The following is a 21043-nucleotide window of genomic DNA, read 5'->3' on the forward strand; positions in this document are numbered from 1 at the left end:
TTAATATCTAGCCTAACAGTGTTCACAGGTTTTCTATTATTCTGACGGTGTAAGAATACAATTTTTTAAAATGTATTAATTTATGTGTACATCTATGTACATACAGGAACACCACAGTGCACACATGGACGTCAGAGTTGGCTCTTTCCTTCCATGGATTCTGGGGACTGAGCTCAGACCGTCAGTCTTGGCAACAGGTACCTTTACCCATTTTGTTGGCCTATGATTTTAATAGTGAGCCAAATTTCAAAAAGGTCTAAGTTTCAAAGAAACTCTAAGGAATGTGATTAACAGTATGTCAATTTCAATTAGTAAAACACCTATCAGTATATACCTCAGCAAACTTCTGGGCAGAAATGAACAGATGTGGATTAGCTGAAATAACTTGTAACTTGCTTCAGCTGATTAAATAGCAGGAGTAACGGTAATGAATACAGGTGAATTTACAGGGAGAGAGCACTGAACAGTATGGACTTTAATTCTTATGACCCTTTCAAATTTAGTATTTTATATGGGATTCAGATGCACACAATAAACAAACAGTACAAAAGAAATGTCCAGCTGACACAAAACTGATGGGATTAATAAAGACAAAAATGACAAAATTATAATTCAGCATCATTTCTAGAATCTGAAGTGAAAAACTAAAAGCAGTATGAAGGCAATAGACAATAAATACAAGGATCGGATCTGTTTGGGATTTAAAAAAAATCTAACAGAAGATTTATGTCTGTAAAATCTACCCAAAGTATATGAAGGCTTCTATTTCAGCCATAAGGTCAAGAAAAGCCAAAATGTGAGAAGGAAGTTTTAAAAAGCATAGAGGTAGGCCATACTATGCATGATTAGGAGAACTAAATGAGGGCAACCCAGAGGGCTTTGGATGAAGTATCACAGCTAACGTTACACCTGAAGACCAACTGCTCTACATAAGTGACATTTTTCTCCCACATTTCTTTGTGTCTATGTTTCTCCAGAATCAATTGGCAGAAATTAAAAGCAACAGTTTTAAACTCAATATAAGAAAAAACAAAGCAAAACAAAACCCTGTATTTCTAGAGTTTTCCAATGCTATTATCAGGTTACAGGTGTTGCTTCCAGTAAAAACTAAGTACATCTAAATGATTGACATACACTACAAGAAGCATTTCTATTTATAACAAAGGTAGTCTAGTTTTAAGCATCTTTCAAACTCTAAATCATATTACTACCTCTAATCTGTAACTAGACTATTAGAGTCCCCAAATTATGTACTTTAAAATTGTATGCTATAGTGAATAGTTTTCAAAACAATCTCTTTTCCTGAATGATCATATATCATAATAATACCATCTTAAACTGGAATAGTAATACAATAAACTTATAATGTCTATTTCCTATCTAAATGCTAAATTCAATTGGTCCATAACAAGCAGTGTCTTCGTAAATTACCAACAAGCTCACAGTGTATTTCAGTGTGTTGGCTGTTTATACCAATGATGTCTATAGTAAGTGATTCCTTTGCTCAAGTGGATAACTACTCTGAATAATGGAAGAGTACATCTTCATTTTTTAGCTATTCACAATATAGTAGCTAAAGACACGACACATTTACATTAGTATTTTCATCGTTGTAAGTCTAGACGATCAATACATAATCAAGTCCTGATTTATGGCATCTGCCAATCTTTGTACAATAAATATTCTTACCTTGGATAATTTCAAGCTACCAATGTAGTATCACTGAACACAAATTTGGGGAAATTTGTAAAGACATATACTAGTCTTCATGTATAGAGATGTATGATACACTATAATTTTCAGAGCACAGATCATAAGCAGTTGTTACATTTTAAAGACTCAACATACTCAATACTAAACCTATGTGTTTAGATTATGGGACTGGGGAGACGGTTCCAACAGTAAAGTGCCACTTGCCATGCATACATGGGGATCTGAGTTCAGCCTCAAGCACTCATGAATGGGAGGGGGGGAAGTTATGCCTGGTGGGCTTGTGCCAGCAGCCCTGCAACTTCAGAGCCAGGGAGCAGACAGAAGGATCCAGTCAGTTTGCATAACCAACAAGCTCTAGGTAAAGTGAGACCTTGTCTGAAAAATAAAGAGGAGAGCCACTGCAGAAGACCCCTGATGTCGACCTCTGTCCCACCCCACCCACAGGCCCACACTTGCATACATAAATCTCACCACAGCATTTTGTAGATGGAGGCCATGCTTTAGTTTCCCAGCCACCCAGACCCAAATAATCACACAAAAATTATATTAATTACAACACTGCTTGGTCAACAGCTCAGGCATATTTCTAGCCAGCTCCTATATCTTAAATTAACCCCATTTCTATTAATCTGTGTATCACCATGAGAGTGTGGCTTAACAGTAAGTTTCTGGCATCTTTCTCCTTTGGCAGCTACAAGACTCCTGACTCCGCCTTCTCTCTCACTGTATTCAGTTTAGGTTTCCTGCCTACCTATATTCTGCCCTGTCATAGGCCAAAGCATCTTCTTTATTAGCCAATGGTAATAAAATATATTCACATCATACAAAGGAGAATCCCACATCAGCATATGATTTCTTTCTTAAACTCAACTCTTCCCCATACAGTTTAATTTTTTAAAGATTTTTCTAATGTTGAAAGAGCACTTTACCAAGTTAAGAGAAGAAAAGAATTAGTTATTATACATTTTACAGCTTAATTATTCCAGAAAGACTAGAAATATTCAGTTTTGTCCAAAATTACATTTTCTAAAGGGGATAAGTAGCCAGATTTCTTTTTGATAGAGAGCAGCTAATTACAAAAATGTACCTTTGAAACAATTCTGGCCAAATTGTTTTCTCTGTAACTTTTGTGCACTGGGACTATACTTTAGCACCTTTCCAACTGTTTCTACTGTTTTAAAGTTCTCTTGAGAAAAAAAGAGTAACTTCAGGTACGTCTCTGATCTATCACCCTAAGAACATAAATAACATGAACAAATCAAGTTAACTTTTCCTCAACAAGCCCACATTGCTTTTCCTATATCTGTTATCTGAACATACACAGCTCTTCAATCAACAGCAGGGCATTAACCTTTAAATATTCAATAGACAACCATAAAGTGTCTAGGCTCAGGACTTTACAAGGCTCATTCATAGTATCTAATATTAGAAAGAGTGTGCTAACAATGCTTTTAGAACAAATTATCTATTACTTTGTTGGTTCATGTAAATGTATCATAACTAAACCATGTATGCTATCTCAAATGGGGAGGGGGGTCTCAATGTTTATCTCCAGTTGGCCTTAAAGTCATTATGTGGCCTAGACTGGTCTCAAACTTGAAATCCTGCTTCAACCCCCCAGGTGCTAGAATCATGAATGTGCCACCATTCCTACCTGTATCAACTTGTTATTAGAAAAGTTTTAACTGAAAACCTATAGAAGTCATAAAAGTTAAAAAAGTACAAAAATGTTCACATACCATTTACCTAATTCTCCTATAGCTAATATTTCACCACGTATGCTTTATCACTTACAGTAACACATGACCCTCCTTTCTTTCCTACTTCCTTTCCTCCCCAAGGCTGAACTTATTCCACTGATCCATTGGAGAGCATTTATCTAAATCCGATGGTTTTATGGCGGCTGGCTGTACTTGATTTCTCCATCAAGTACAACTCACTCCACATTTGCCACTCAGGCCACAGCAGTATTCTGAAAACAAAAACAAATCAGGCATCTTAGCTCACAACACACGCTAAGACTTCCTAAATTAAAACCATAGCAGTTGTGGTTGGTCAAGACAGGAAATTTCCACCTGAAAAACATTTTCTAACTTGCAAACACAAAAGATTATAATCTAATGCTGTTTGTAAAAGAAAAAAGGGTTATGTCTCCAAAAGTTATATGATCCCTTCTCTAGACACATGTGTCCTTTTTCTGTTCCTTTCTGGAAAATCCCAGAGCTTAGATGCAACGATTAATACAAACCAGGTGTCTCTCTTTCTAAGCCATGTCAAATTCCTTTGAAAATGAGGCAAGGCACAATCAATTCACATGTTAATAAACAAAGATATGAGGGTAAGAGATGAAAATATCCTTAATTGAAAATACTTTCAAAATAGATTTACTTCAAATCTATTTTCTGAAGAATAAGTTTCATTAACTTTGTTAAAAAATATGAAATGTTTTAGAATAAAGATGGTGTGGGAGAATTGTCTGTATTCTGTCAATCATGTATTTTAATAAAACGCTGATTGGCCAGGCAGGAAGTATCGGTGGGTCAACCAGACAGGAAGTAGAGGCGGGGCAATGAGAATAGGAGAAGGCTAGGGAGGAGGAAGCTCCCTCAGCCATTACTGCCCAGATCACTGAAAAAGCAACATGTGAGCTGACAGCTGGCAAAGGTACTGAGCCAAACCACATGGCTAACACAGACAAGAATTGTAGGTTACTGTAAGATGTAAAGTTAGTTAATAAGAAGACTGAGCTAATGGGCCAATCAGTTTATAATCTTATGGAGTTCTGTGTGTGATTATTTTTGGAACTTGCCAGTTGTGGGGTACTGGATGGGACAGAAACCCCAACAAACCGGCCCCCATGTTACATAAAGAAATGTTTCAAGTAGGACACATACTGAGTTCTGACTCTGGCATCCTCTTAAGCATTCTACAAAATAAAAAGAAACCCAATGTGGTATTTTACATAAAGGCTACACTAACAGACTACAATTTTCACATATTAAAATACCAATGCAACTGTTTTGAATACAAGAATTAATAGGTAAATGGGTGGTCCCACATCATATGGGGCTCATTTTATAACCAATGTGGTACTTTAAAACTAACAATCAAAACAGCAGGAAAATAAGAACATTCCCTGGCTTGACTTTTCTGTATATTCAAGTGAGGTTGGTCGATAGGCTATCAAGGTTACCGTACAACAAAGCAGGTTAAAATTTTTACAAATGGGTTTAGTGCTCCTTGAGAATTTGGTAGAGCTCATCTGCAGCTATCTCTCTTGCCAACTCTTCTCAGCAAACAAATATATTAGTGGTGTTGGAATAGAGTCTAGGGCCACAAACAGGACAGATAAGTGCTCCATCACTGACTGCACAATGACCAAAATGTTCAAAATCAAAATGAAGTTAGGATGTTTGGGGCACAAATCACCTGTGTTGCACTGTGAACTTCACTGCAGCATTTGTTCTGAACACACGTGTGCCCTCTGCACTGAAAACACCAGTAGGCCACACAACACTACTGCATGTTATGAACGACAATATTTTAACCATACTACAAAGTTTTCTGCTCTCATAGAAGCAATGGCTTAGGCATGGAAAACAAACATTTACCAAACAATGGCTTAAGCACAAAAAACAAAAATTTAACTTCCCTATTCTCATTCCTCAGTATGCATCAAATTACTGTATCTTTGTACTGTTAGAATGTTTTATTCCAAAAATTACTGTTTGAGTTAACTTGATGTCATAAAAAAAAATCACTGCATAAATTTTGACTTGGGATGCAGCAGAATTTACAACAATTTCTGAAAACATAAAAACACACTTTTGTCATTTAGTACTATGTGTTTACCTGAAGTGACAATCGCAGAACTGATGTAGTGGTCTGAATGAGAATGGACTCCACAGGCTTATAGGTTTCAGTGCTTGGGCACCAGGGAGTGGCACTATTTGACAGGATTAGGAAGTGTGGCCTAGTTTGAGAAGTGTGTCACAGGCGATGGGCTTTGGGGTTTCAAAAACCTGCAGTCCGGGTGTCTCTCTCTTCTCCTGTTGCCTGTGGATCCAGATATAGAACTCTAGGTTACTTCTCCAGCATGTCTGCCAGCACGTTGCCAGGCTCCCCACCATAATAATGCTAAACCTCTGAAACTGTAAGCAAGCCCCAACTAAATGGTTTCTTTCAAAGAGTTGTCTTGATCATGGTGTCTCTTCATAGCAAAAGAACATTGACTAAGACAACTAACAATGATAAAATATTAATAAATTATAAAAAACACTGTAGATGTGCTATCTCTGGAATATCAAATATTCAGTCAAGATATAATTATTTAAAAAACTGTTAAGATTACAATTATTTATTTACTCGTGTGTGGTAGGGAGCACACTGCTTGCTCCAGTGCCCATGCAGAGGTGGACATCTTGCAGGAGCTGGTTCTCTTCTTCTACTCTAGGGTCTCAGGGACTGAACTCAAGTCATCAAGCTTGGCAGCAGTCACCTTTACCTGCTGAACCATCTCTCTGGGTCCAAAACCTTAATTCTTTACAAGAAAATAAAAATGTCCCACACAGTCTGACACACTTGAACACTTGGTCCCCAGTGACTGATGCTGTTAGAGGAGGCTATGAGCCTTTAGGAGGTACAGCCTTGCTATAGGAAGTAGATCACTCTAGCCTCCCCCTACTCCCAGTTTGTTCTCTCCACTTCAGTTGAGATGTGATCTCCCAGCTTTCTGTGCCAGCCACCCCCACCATTATAAACTCTCCCCTAGGGAACCACAATAAACTCTTCCATAAGTTGTAACATGAGGGGCTGTTTGTTGGGGGTTTTTCTGTCCTGCCTTGCCCCCCAGCTGTTTAGTCCCAGAGAAAAATCACACAAAGGACTCCGTAAGTTATAAAGCTGATTGGCCCTTTAGGTCAGGCTTCTTATTAGCTAACGCTCACATCTTGATTAACCCATTTTTCTGATCTATGTTAGCCATGTGGCTCAGTACCTTTTTCAGTGGGGCAGCTCACATCCTGCTGCTTCGGTGATCTGGGCAGGAGTGGGGGAATCAGCTTCCTTCTCCCTAGAATTCCTCCTGCTCTCCTTGCATCATTTCCTCTTCCTGTCTGGGTTTCCCACCTACACCTCCTGCCTGGCCAATCAGCGTTTATTTAAAACATGATTGACAGAATACAGATAATTCTCCCGCAGTAAGTCCCTTTTAGTTATGATTTTTTAAACACAGCAACAAAAAATAACTAATATATGTATATGGCCAGAGCTACATAAAAATTTCTCAGGCAAAAAGAGTTTATAAAGTAAAAAAAATTCAAAGTGTTCTGTACTAATCTATTCTGAGAAATGCTAAAACAACAGAAGACAACAAAAAAGGGTGCTATCAGACTATCACATATTTGACTGTGCCAAGAATGTATCACATATCTTTTACTTTCCTTTTTTGGTTGACGTTGGAGATGGAGTCCAGGGTCCTGTGTATGCTAACAAGTGCCATACAGTGAGAGACAACTACACACCCCATTCTTTAATTCCGAGAACCAGCACAGCTCTAATTATAAACTAAAATTTACTAAATATGAGGTATAGTAAGAAATACTTCCATTTCTAAAGACTATTCATGACATTTTTTTAAATTAATAGATAATTCATAGTAATGATGGGCTGGGAATGTAGCCCAGTTGGTCTAGTATGAATGAGGTACTGATTTTGATCCCCAGAATTGCAGAAACCAGGTGTGGTAGCTCAATCTATAATACCAGCACTTGAAAAGCTACAGTGGAGGGATCAGTAGAAGGTCACCCTTGGTTACATAGTGAGTTTCTAGCCAGTCTGGGCTACAAGGGACTCTGTCTTTATATAACAGAACTTTACTCTCCACTTTTAGTAAACCATCTTTTAAAAATATTTTCCAGGTACACATCTTTCAGTGAATAATAATTTTTCATAAATGTTTATTTCTAAGGAGAATTATCTACACTGTTGCATATGAAAGAGCAGGAAATGAAAGAGGAAAGAATGATGTCAAAGGACCTACTTATTTTATACTATATGTATCACATTATTTAAGTTTGTTACAACAAGCTTGCAGTATTTTATAATTAAAAACAAAAATCACTGAAATTCAAAGACTATTTTAGTAAAAGAGGATAGTATAATAAGGTGGCATAAGAGAAACCAAAGGCAATGAACATCCATAAACAGATCTTTATTGGACAAAACCACTGTAGGTAAGAAAATGATGAATGGAGAAAAGAAGGAATGCTTTAATATACTTGGCAGTACAATAAAACAAGCAGCACATAAATTACTTGATGTTGGAAAGATAGCAGCAAGTGTTGTAGAATGCTGAGCAACCTCTATTGGTTTGAGAATGATCTAGGACTGCACCGACCAACACGAGCACACACAGCATCTGAAATGTGCTCAGTCTGAACTGAGATATAACCCTTTGGGGTTTCAAAGACTTGGGACATGCATGTGTACACTCATACACACAAACTTAACATGTCTCATTATTATTTTTATGTTGATTATACATAGAGACATATAGGTATATGACAACTGCTTTGGATATACTAGCTTAAATAAAACATTAATTTCATGTTTATTTTTATACTTTTAAAAGTGGCTGGTGGGTTTAAAATCATTTACATATTTCATATTCCTGCCCATGTTATGTTTCTAATGGAACAGCACTGTCCCAAGACGTTTCCAGATTGCTAATCATAAGCAAACTTAGTCTGTTTTTCCTTTTTGTATTGTCTACTTCAGTAACATGGTAATACACCAAATTAATTCCATAAATTCAAAATGATTTTAAATGCAAAAATCTACTCATGTTTCATAAATCCCAAAGTAAGACAAGTTATACAGCACGCCCTTGAGACAAAACTGATCAACCACATATTCAGGAGCACTGTACTACATTAACACTATTCCCCTAAAAAGAGAGGTTTTTTAAAACACTTATGTTTGAAACCACAGAAGGCCCTAGATTTAGAACTGTTTCTCTGCACATTCAGAAAGCAATGCCCCTGGCTTTATAATACTTTCCAGAGTATTCTTTATTGTTTTTATTCAACTTACAAACTGGCAAAACTAGGGATGCCAAGGCCCTTCAGTTCAGCAGTGTGTATCTCATTTGTAAAGAACTGGTTGAACGTATCTTAAAAATAAAGTCAGTATACTTACAAAATGGGATGTCAGATACAAAATACAGCAACAGACCAAAAGGTTTCTGGACTCTAAGATTATTAAGCACTTAAAATTTTCACTATTCTTCCCCCAAGTAAGCACTGTTCTTCCATCTCTGGTGTCATAGTCTGACTAACGGTATTATTCAGCTGTTCAAGACACAACTGTAGAAGTCACTGCCCTTGGCATTACCACAGGCTTGGTCATAAGACTCTTCAATGAATCTTCACTACATAGAAACTTAAACTATCCTGGGTAAGCAGAAGTTTCTGTCCTGCTCAGCCCTGCACCCCAACTGTTCATTCCCAAACAAATACACAGAGAGTTATATTAATATATAAACTGTTGGCTTATTATTAATGAGATCTTACAACTTAAATTAACCCATAATTCTTATCTATGTTTATCCATGTGGCTTGGTACTTTTTATCAATAAGACCTTCTCATCTTGCTTCTTCTGTGTCTGGGTGTCGGTTGCAGACTGAGTCTTTCCTCTTTCCAGAATGCTTCTAGTCTGGTTGCTCCACCCATACTTCCTGCCTGGCTACTGGCTAATCAGCTTTATTAAACCAATACAAGTGACAAATCTTTACAGTGTACAAAAGCAATCATGCACAGCATATAAAGTTTTATGTAATTTAGCCCATCACCCCCAACTCTTCCTTTTAGCTGCTCTAGCCACTCCAAACTTCAGGCTTCATTTCCCATAATTTTGGTAGTACTAGATGTACTAGAAGCAGCCCAATTGTCTTCTACTACCTCCATGATTTTAAATATATTATCTTTTTCCTCAGATGCTTATTTATCCTCATTCCTCAACTATCAATTGAAAAACAGTCATCACTTTTATAAGGTTAGCACTGACTCCCCTTGACAGACCAAGGTCCTGTACATAAGTTGCTAACAAATGTTTTCACATGTGTCTTTATTAAAGCAATGAACATATTGTTTTATGCTTGGTTCAATATCTGCCTCTTCAATATAGGGCTAATGACTTGTTTTTGTTTTTGTCTTTGAATCTAGATTGTCACGCAACCTACCCGGCACTAAATTAATAGATGTTAAATCATGGCAAGAGAAACCTTCCAATGAGTGATGCTCTTTTCCATGCCACAACTGAGATTTGGAACCCATTCACTAATTCATTCCACAAACATCTACTGAGTACATATTTAGTATACTAAATCTCATCTTACCTTCTTAGGCACTAGAAACACAGTAATGAATACAAGCCCCCAACCTCAAGAAGCAAGCATTTCAATGGTGAAAATAATAAACATTTAAACATAAACTATCAATGTGCAAGTGATAAATATTACATAATAAAATCAAGTAAGGATGGATACAGAATAGTAGGATATGTCTGGCTATTTTAGAAGGGAAAACCATGTGATAAACCACATTTATAAACTCACTATTTCTACAGAGATAGTCAATTTGCATCTTTGGAATACTGAATGACCACATAGCTACTATCAGTCAACATCAAGCTTTTCTATGGTGCTCAGTAATCTGACGATCAAATCAGACTTCAAACATTTTATACTTGGTCACTGAAGGCTACTACCTGAAGGAGGAAGCTTTAAGTACAGGGGACAAGTGTTTAACAACATTTAAAACATAAACAAAACAGCTCCAAGTTCTGTAAAAGAGATTAAATTAGTTTAAAAAAAATTTAGAAATAAGAAAATAAAGGCTATACATGATAAGCCTACAGTTAACACTAGACTAAATGGGGGAAAACTGAGAGCATTTCCTCTAAGGAATGAGAGAAGACAAGTGTGCTCCATCTCTTTTATTTAATATACTACTCAGTAAGAGAAGATAAAAGGTATCCAAATAAGAAAGAAATCACATTAACCTAATTTGCAGATGACATGATCCAATATTTAATTTTCTATTTACTTATTTATCCTTTGCATGTGCATGTGCACGCTCATGCCATGGCACACAGGCAGAGGTCAAAGGACAACCTGAGAGGTAACAACGTGGTTTTCTCCTTCCACATCTGAAAACTGAACTAAAGTTATCATCTTGGCAACAAAGACCTTTACCTGCTGAGCCACCTCTGGGACCCCATGAGGCTTCGCTTAAACAACAGTGGAGGGAGAACCCTAAAGACTCCACCATTAAACTCTTAGAAATTGACAGACACTTTTAGCAAAGCAACATGATACAAAATCAACATCCAAAAATCAGTTTTTCTACATATCAATAGCAAACTTGCTGAGAAAGAAATCTAAGGAAAAACTCTGCTAATAGCTTAAAAACAAACAAATGAAAAAACAGGAAATAATCTAAGAGGTAAAAGATCTCCACAATGAAAATTTTAAAAAACTGAAAAAAAGGAGTTGAAGAAGACACTAGAAGAGCTGTGTGTTCATGGACTAGCAAAACTAACGTTATGAAAATGACTATGCTGCCAAAAGCAACCCACAAGATTCAAATGCAACTGAATCCCCCAATGATATTCTCCACAGAACTTAAAATCATAAAATCCATATGAAAGAACAAAAGACTCCAAAGAGCCAAACCAATTCTAAAAAGAAAGCAGCAGATACAACAATATGTGACCTCAGATTATATTACAGAGTCATAGTAACAAACAGCAAGATGGTACAGACATAAAAACAGACAGGTGGGCCAATACTACAAAAGACCCATTTATGCACAGATACAGCCATCCATACTGGAAAAAAAAGCCTATTCAACAAATTTTGCTGGACAACTGAATTTCTAGTGTCCTTTGGGAATACAACCAAGAACAGTATAGATGGATCGCATGGTAATTTTACATTTCGTTTTCTGAGAAACTGTTCCTCTCATTTCACAGTGGCCGCACAAGTTTATGGTCCCACCAGCAATATATTAAGTGTCCTCTTTCCCACACCCTCACCAGCATTTGGTGTCACTGTTCTCCTGATAAAACTAGATCTCTATCTCCTAGCACACAAAAAATGAATTAAGAATGGATCAAGACCTTAAAGTAAGATCTTAAACTATGAGAAAATACTGACTTTCTGCAAAGGACTCCAAAGGCATAGTGAATAATTGCAGAAATTAACGAGTGGGATTGAAAGAACTCAAAGTTTCTGCACAGCGAAGGAAGCCATTAGTACAGTGAGAGACAATCTGTAGAATGGAGGGGAAAAAAAAAACACTTTGCCAGCTACACAGCAGATAACTAGACTATATAAGTATCTGCAAAATTAAACACCCAAAAATAAACCATCCAATCAATAAATGGGATAACAGACTGAATACAGTTCTCAAAAAGAAAAATGCAGTGGTCAATAAATACACTTCAGTTATAGTAACTAAAACCAAGCAAAACCAAACCCACTGAACAACAAATACTGAGAGTATGGGGAAAGAGTTACCCTTACACACGGCTGAGAGATGTCACTTGTGTAGCCACAAAGGAAATCACGATGGAGGTTTCTTATCAAACTAAAAGGAGAACCACCAGACCCAGGGGTCACACTATACCCTCAGGAAAGCCAGCAGACCAGAGAGACCTGTGCATCTATGTTTATTGTCACACTAATCACAGCAGCTAGGAAATGGAACTAGCCTAGCTGTCTAGCGAAAGATAGACGAATAAAGAAAATGTGGTCCTTATACAGTAGGAACTTGTATCCAGTTATAAAGAGAAATAAAATTATGACATTTGCAGAAAAATGATGGAACTAGAAATCATTATGTTAGGTGAATAACCCAGCTACAAAAAGACAGAACACTACATGGTTTTTCTCCTATGTGGAACATATGTATATGTGTGTATGAGGGCGAATGAAAGCGGAAGAAGAGATTTTAGAGGAGTAGAGGAAGAGTGGGTACTGAAAGCTGTGAACATGTGACATGGAAGCTGAAGTGAGGAAGGTTTCGGAGGTGGAACCAGCAGAGGACATGGGAATGAATTAGAAACACCATGAATTAAAAAATGAATTAAAAAAATGCCATAGTGAAACCGATTACTTTGTATGCTAAGCCATCTTACCAGTCCAAATCTTTGAAATTGTAATAAAAATACACGTAACATTTGCCTGTAGACTATGTTACTTACAATTTTTAATGTTGTAGGACACTGTTGACTTACATGTGTTGTTGAATATTGGAGAATAATGTTATTGATTATAGAATACTGATAACTTGCATGTGTTGTTGAATATCTTGGAGGATACTGCTAACTTACATACATCACTGAATATTGTAAAATATTAACTTACAATGTTCAATATTGTAGAAAATTAACTTACAATGTTGAATATTGTAGATTCTATTAATTTACACATTGTTGGGTAACAGATCACTAGCATCACTGAAATTTTACACTAACTGAACTATCAATCCTTGTTTGCCCCTTTCTGAAGTCCTTGGCAACTATTCTACATATATGTTTCATATATGTTTGACAAAGATTACCTCGTGTAAGTATAATCATGTAGTGTGTGTCATCATGAGGAACTCCCTCTTCTTTAAGGCTGAATTATATTCCACAACGTATTACCACATTTTCTCTTTTCATTTAGCTACCAATGAACAATCAAGTTGCATTCATACCTTCATTACTATGAATTATGATGCAATGGACATAATCATGGCTCACCTCTGTTCTGGATTTGGTTGTTATACAGTAGCTATCCTACTACGCATAAGATAATATATCACTGGAGCTTTGATTTGCATTTCCTGTTGAACATCTTTGGCATATATTTTATGGCCACTTAAACATCTTTGGAGAAATAGGAATTCAGGCCTGTTGCTCATATTTTAATCAGGCTATTTGCAATTGAGTTACTGGAATTCCTTATATATTTAACACCTCCAATACATAGTATGCAAATGGACTTTCCTATCGGCAGGCTGCTTCTACTCGGCTGTTTCCTTACTAAGCAGAAGTTTCAAAGTTTAATAGAATTTATAAAATACCTTAATAAGACACTACTGTTTATTTTTTAGCTTTTTAAATTTAAAAATTCTTAAAATTTAACTGAATTTATTCCTTAAAGTTGATTTCAATTCACTGTCAGTCTGGAAAAGATTTTAAGAGCATATTCATATCAGAATTTTATACAACAGGCACAGAAAATATCTTACGTCAAATGGTTTAGAAGTCTAGTTTCAGAGCAAAATAGAAGGTAAAATAATACTTAAACTAAAAAAAATCAAATTGTACCACCTAATCAGAAATCTTACTCAGCAAAATAGAAAAGCAATCAGAAATATATGCAGTCTTCCTATACCTTGGAAATCCTCCCCTCCCAGTGTCAGGTACGAACACCATACATGCAAATAAGAATTTTATAAAACACTTGACGCCAACACAAGAAAGGGACTTTTATATATATCTGTTATATACTAACATAAAAGAATTATACTTAAAGGAAGAAAATCAAGGCATGCTTTAGAGCTATGAACTCTGCTAAGGAAGCACAACTGATTCTGTTACAGTTTTCTTTTTTCTTTTTTTGTTGACTTTTAAAAAGATTTTATTATTATTTTTTATTGATTTTTATTGAGCTCTACATTTTTCTCTGGTCCCCTCCCTTCATCTTCCCTCCCCTTCAACCCTCTCCCAAGGTCCCCATGCTCCCAATTGACTCAGGAGATCTTGTCTTTTTCTACTTCCCATGTTACAGTTTTCTTAAGGCATCCTCTGCAAAAGCATTTTCACACTTGAAAACACAAAATAATATCCATTTGAAGGTTCCTATTTTACTTCTATTCAAACTGGACTATACAAAATATGTATCACAATTTTAATTAACACAATAAGAAAATAATCTGTAATTTATATTCAGAGTATGTGAAGAAAATACTCCAATGTTTCTCCATAATGCACTGGACTTTAACAGGACTGAGGAATAATAAGTCAGGGAGACAATCACTTAAAACACGCAGAGATATGAAATATGAGACTCACAAGTATGAAGCAAAGGAGATGTCCAACAGCTTATTCACACTGCCAAACTGGCCATGTATAAGCCAACACTCATTCACCATGAATAACCCACATACAGGACACTTACATTACCACCTCCGGGGACATGATTTTTATGTCATTTCTTTGTCACCTGCCATTTCTTGATATTCTTGGGCATTTTCATTCTCTCGATTGTTGTGGAATATTCTTTTACACGGTGTGAAGATATGTTAGTGACAGGTTTAATAAAAAGTTTAACAGTCAGTAACTAGGCAGGATTTTCCAGGAAGACAGAACACTGGGAAGAAGGTGGAGGCGCCAGTCAGACATGGAGGAAGCAGGAAAGCAGCGTGTGCAGTACAGAGTAAAGGTAATAAGCCCACGAGGCAGAAAGTAAATTAACAGAAATGGGTTAATTTAAGTTATAAGAGTTATGTAGAAACAAGTTTAAGCTATCGGCTGAGCTTTCATAATTTATAAGTCTCCATGTCATTATTGGTAAGCCAAAAGTTCCAAGGAAAAAGTCCAGAAACACTCAATCTATTGGGCAGTTCAAATCTTATAACCTCCAAATTATATTCGAAGTTTGCAAAAAAAAAAAAGTCTAAACAAGAATTGGAGTGCCTTCCATTACAATATGACATGTGATCTTCACATGAACTTTGTTCAAGTGATGACCTTGGTTACTCTCACTAAAGCATGATCTCACTCAATCCTCTTTAAAACTCCACTATTACTATTATTCCATTATTACTAGTCGAATTCTAAAATCATAAAAGTGAGGCATCAAGGCTGTTATATACCTAAGTACAGAAACACTGCAAAAGATCAATTTAATTGCTCTTACATATGCCTTGAGGAGATTTTAGCACTGTTCACTTTTTATTTCTTCCTTTCTTTCTTCTTTCTTTCTTCTTCTTTCTCTTTCTTTCTTCTTTCTTTCTTTCTTAGTTCCTTCCTTCCTTCCTTCCTTCCTTCCTTCCTTCCTTCCTTCCTTCCTTCCTTTCTTTCTTTCCTTTTTACCATGTATATCAAATTGGCCAGGAGTCTCCTATGTAGCCCAACCTGGCCTCAAATTTGCAATCCTCCTTCCTCCACTTCCCAAATGCTGAGATTACAAGTCTGTGCCACTATGTCTAGACTTCACTTTAGTCTTCTTTGATACAAGGTCTCAGGTATGTAGCCCAAGCCTATCTTCTGACTATGGAGATTATAGGTGGGTGTCACCACCTAGCTCCACCAATGCTCTGGAAAAGAGGACTCAGAATAACCATTTCAATTAGCTAATGCCTAGAACACTAGAGGCCCTAACTCACTCTCTTTCATACCTCTAGACAACCTAACTGAGCCATGAACTGAGAAGCAAGAGAAATTTCAATGGGTCAATAAAGCCGATCAAGTTCTAAGGTCCTAACCTTATGTAGGTGGTGCAGGATAATTGTTTGTATTCTGTCAATCATGTTTTAAATAAATGCTGATTGGCCAGGCAGGAAGTATAGGAGGGACAACCAGGCAGAAAGTAGAGGTGGAGCAAAGAGAACAGGAGTATTCTGGGAAGCAGGAAGCTCCCTCCGCCACTCCTGCCCAGACCACCGAAGAAGCAGGATGTGATCTGCCTGGCTGAGCAAAGGTACCAAGCCATGTGGTTAACACAGATAAGAATAATGGGCTAATATATGTTAAAGGAGCTAATACGAAGCCTGAGCTAATAGGCCAATCAGTTTTATAACTCTGTGTGATTTTCTTTGGGACTTGCTGCCTGTGGGGTACTGGGCAGGACAGAAACCCCAACAAACAGCCCCTCATGTTACACGTAGGGTTACCAATCATAAAGCCTATAACTAATACAAAGCCAGCACTCTCTGATGCCATTTAAAAATTTGCTTGCCACAGATGGTTTAGAGCTACTTATTTGTGAGATAAATCTTCAGAGATCCTTTAAAGCTCAAGAAATAGTAGCACATTGTCAATTTCAACAGACGTTGCTTAAGTGACTAAGCCCAGGACAGGTGTTCTCTACTTCCTGCTGCCACACCAAACATTAACCTGTCTGACTCCCAATTAGCCCTTGAGTTGCTTGAAAGCAAAACTAAGCCATATTGTTTTTTATATTCTCCATACTTAAGCAACATGGATGTCATTAATAACCTGGTCAATAAATGAGTACAAAAGCAAACGTTCCTTAGCAAAGCAGTAGCAATTTAATGTTTTCTTAAGACTCTGTGTGTGTGTGAGCGCACACGTGTGTGTGCGTGTGCACACACACACGTATATATGTATGCATGTGTGTGTGATCAGTAAAAGGAACACAAATTCTTTAATGACAAATTCTTTGTTATAATATTTTTCAACTCAACTCAATAACTACTTTCCTAGTGAAGCAAGTACATGTGACACATGTAAATTATTTACAGAAACTAAGATCATTTGTAAAGTAATAGTGATGACAAAATTAAACCAGATGCACACTTACGCCCTTACCCATCAGGGTTTGCTCTTGAAAGCCATGATTTCATAGCACTATCAATGAAGCAGTACTCTATTTTTAAAGCACTACACTTTCACATAGAAGTATTGTATGAACTCACTACAGTTAAATAAAATAGCATTAACACTATGACAGCTTCTGAGCTTGCCACAAGTTGATAATCCCAGTAACCATGAGGTGGAAAGAGAAAACAACAAACACACACTTGCACAAGTAAATAAATGTAAAGAGCACAAAGACTGTTGCCTCCAGGAACCTGTATGCACAAGGCAATATAATTTAATTTGTAATGCACCAAAGAAGTCACCAGATGAAGCAATGGACTAAGTTCTCATACATATCATCTTATTGACCATCAAAACAAGTCCTTCACAAACAAGCAACTTCATGATTACTTTAAAGAGAAGAGGTCACATCTCTAGCAAGTTTAAGAGTCAGAACTGACACCCTCTCTGCTCTAATATCCAGGTTTGGAATTGCTTGTATTGTAGGCTATGCAACCCCAATTAATGGGCCACCTAACTTTTAAAAAGGGACAGTATGGCGTATTTGTTTTAAACCCCATCATTTTGAAACTGTTCAGCTTTACACTCCTGCACATACCTTCCTACCTCAGCCACTGCTATCTGACTCATGAAGGCTAGTTATGGTAGAAGTCAAAAAGAAATGTTACAAATGCTCTCATTTGTAACATTTTTTTTTCTAAACAAAAAAACTGAAAGATAATGTACCAATCAATTTCACAGAATTCTGAAGCATGACATTTTCTGGTTTCAAGAAAATTTGTGATTCTACACATCACAAAGCAATTAATCCAAAGACTAAAGATAAACAAATGTGTCAAGTCTGAAGAGTCTTCAAAGGACAAGTGGGACATGAGATACACACTGGACACAAGAGAAACCAGCAAAAACTGAGCCACAGATCAAATATGGATTACCATAAGATCAATGCAGAACTCTCAGTAGCCACAGAAACAAAGGAAATTCTTACATACAGTATCTTCTCCACAGATCTGAATGGAGACACAAAAAGAAGGACTACAGGCAAGAGAGATACATTTTGGGAGGAGAGAACAGCAGGACCCATGGAGAAGTACCAAGGCACCCCTAAGCACCCTCCAGAAAAGTCTAAATGTCTGGTGAAAAAGGAACATGAGCTACTGCCCCCCAGGCACAGGCACAGATCCTCCATAGCTACGTAAGAAAACAAACCTCTACTTCTGAAGACCAAGGTCAGAATTCCTGTAAAGTCTCATGCCTGAGACCCAGGGGAAAACTGAGGCACTTAGGAAAACCTTGAGATTAAATCACATCTCAGGCAATATAGTTACAAGCCTCAAGTAAGCAACTACTTAGGAGAAGAGCTAGTAGATGGAGAAATACCCTCTATGAAACATGAGTTCAAAGGGCAGACCTAAAGCTGAATGTAGACCACACATTAGGAAAAACTTCTAGTAGGACTGGAGAAATAGCTCAGTAGAATACTACTCTAATGTGTATAATGACGTAGGTTCAACCTCTCAATCTCTCCCTCCCTCTCTCTGTGATTCTCAATAGCTTGCCAGATATAAATCAAGCTTACCTGGCACTAAAGTTCTTCCATGACTTGGTATCAATCTACTATTTTAGTCATAATGCTACCATTCTCAGATATGAATCCTCCATTGTAAGCAGGATGACATCATTGGCCTGCTCCTTTTAACTTCTACAATGTTTTCTTTGAACTACATCAGCTTAAATAGCCCCAGTCACTAGTCATCCAAAAGATGTATCACAAATTCAACTTTATCCTGTAACTATGTAAAGGCAACTGATTCACACTTCTGTGAATTCAAATGTACTCACCATTCATGGCATTCATGTTATTATATACAGGATATTCTTATTTAAGTGTTGCTTTTATGGCCAAGCATGATGTCATGTACAGGTCCCGGGAGCCTGCACAGAAGACTGAGACAGGATAACTGCCTGAGACCAGAAATTTAGTGCTCCCCCGAACAACGGATATCTCCATCTCTTTTTTTTAAAAAAAAAAAATGGGGGGAGGGTACATTTATGCATGTATGAATGTTATACTCAAGAATCCTGGGCTGGAGAGATAGCTCAGCAGTTAAGAACATGTATTGTTCTTGCAGAGGACCCAGCACCCATATCAAACAGATCACAACTGCCTATAGTTCAGCTACAGAGGACCTGAAGCCCCTTGACACAACACACACATAAATATTTTTTAAAAAGAAAGAAACCTGTAACTGTGAAGGTAGGCATTGTCTCTAACATGTTCCTTGTAAACCTGGGAACACAGAAATAAGCACACAAGAAAAAAGGGGTGATTGCACAAGTTAACTTTAAATCATTGTAACAACTTCCAGAAAAAGTTTGTTTTTATATTTTTAGAAAATGAGACAAGCAGCATTAGATTGTGCTCTGTGCAGTCTGCAGCTGTATTATACTCATCTTCCACAGCTGAAAATAGGGCCTGGCACACGGAATACACTCAAGCAGTTCAGTACTTAACTAATTTCATTTTCTATAGACACAAGGTAGAAATGGAACCCTGAAGTTCTATTCCAGTCAAACCGTATTCTACCTAAAATAATTCCTAAATTATATTTATTCATTTATTTTCTCTGAATAAACTACAAGTATCACAAATGTAAAAGCTGGGCTTTTTTTTTTTTCTTTGGTTTTTCAAGACAGAGCTTCTCTGTAGTTTTGGAGCTTGTCCTGGAACTCACTCTGTAGACCAGGCTGGCCCGAACACACAGAGAACACACCTTCCGAGTACTGGGATTTAAAAAGGTGGTGGGTGTAACCACCACCAGGTAGGGCTGTTTTTTTTTTTTTAATTTACTGTTTGTTTGTGTTTGCATATGTATACGAGCATTGTTGTAGAGGCACACATGCAACAGTGTACATGTAGAGGTCAGAGAACAATTCTGTGGAGTTACTTCTCTCCCTCCACCTTTATATGGGTCCTGGGGTTTTAACTCAGGTCACCACACTTGAGTGACAACTGCCCTTACCTGCTAAACCATCTAACCAGCCAGCCCACTTAGCCCTCTTCTGAAGCCTGCAAAGCAACTAATCCCTATGTATGCATGCATGTGCATACATTCATAGTAAGCATCAAATGCTCCCTCAAAATTTAAAGGTAACTTAAGAGAGGCTCACATACACTTACCTACCCCATGTAAAAACATGTTCTTCCTACCAATAAGATTTATTTTTCATCATCTTTGGCACAAATTCTAAAGTGCTATCTGCCAGGTCTTATGCCCAATAAATATGCATCCACAAGCAATTATGGAGATAGATAGCTTATGGGGAGGGGGCACTCCTTGGTCAGGTCCCAATGCTGGGCTGTGGTTAGGGGGAAAGGAGTGGGGGGAGGGGGTGGTCCTGTGATTAATCACTGCCCACTCTGCTTAGGGGTATTTATCACAGCCCACTGTCAGGTAAATCACTGGAAAAACACCTCTTCAGTAATTAATGTGAAGTGACGGATGGACAGCCCCTGGGCCCATTAATCAGGAACATCAGCAGCCTACTGAGATTATGAATGTCAGGATGCATAAACTGCCAGTGGATCAATAAGCCCAGGAATTCATCCAAGGCTCTCATTTCCGAAGCATCTCCGGTACATTAGGTTCCCTCAACCCCTCCCTCAATCTGAAGTGAAAATCAAGGCTTCAGAACAAAGAACAGGAGCTG

The 21043-nt window shown here is 37.3% G+C and overlaps 1 protein-coding gene across 5 annotated transcripts in view; it reads right to left on the bottom strand.

The window, feature by feature from the left end:
• R3hcc1l (R3H domain and coiled-coil containing 1 like) overlaps nt 1–21043 on the bottom strand; it is an 80439-nt gene that overhangs the window by 31259 nt on the left and 28137 nt on the right. Inside the window, exon 2 of one of the 5 annotated variants that reach the window (XM_087907882.1) lies at nt 5566–5769. The exons of the other annotated variants lie outside the window; for them this stretch is intronic. The gene's annotated coding sequence lies outside the window, so the exon portion shown is untranslated. The remainder of the gene's footprint in view (nt 1–5565; nt 5770–21043) is intronic. 5 annotated transcript variants of the gene reach the window in all.

The sequence above is a fragment of the Myodes glareolus genome, chromosome 7 (assembly GCF_982192425.1).
Source record: "Myodes glareolus chromosome 7, mMyoGla1.1, whole genome shotgun sequence".
NCBI lineage: Eukaryota > Metazoa > Chordata > Mammalia > Rodentia > Cricetidae > Myodes > Myodes glareolus.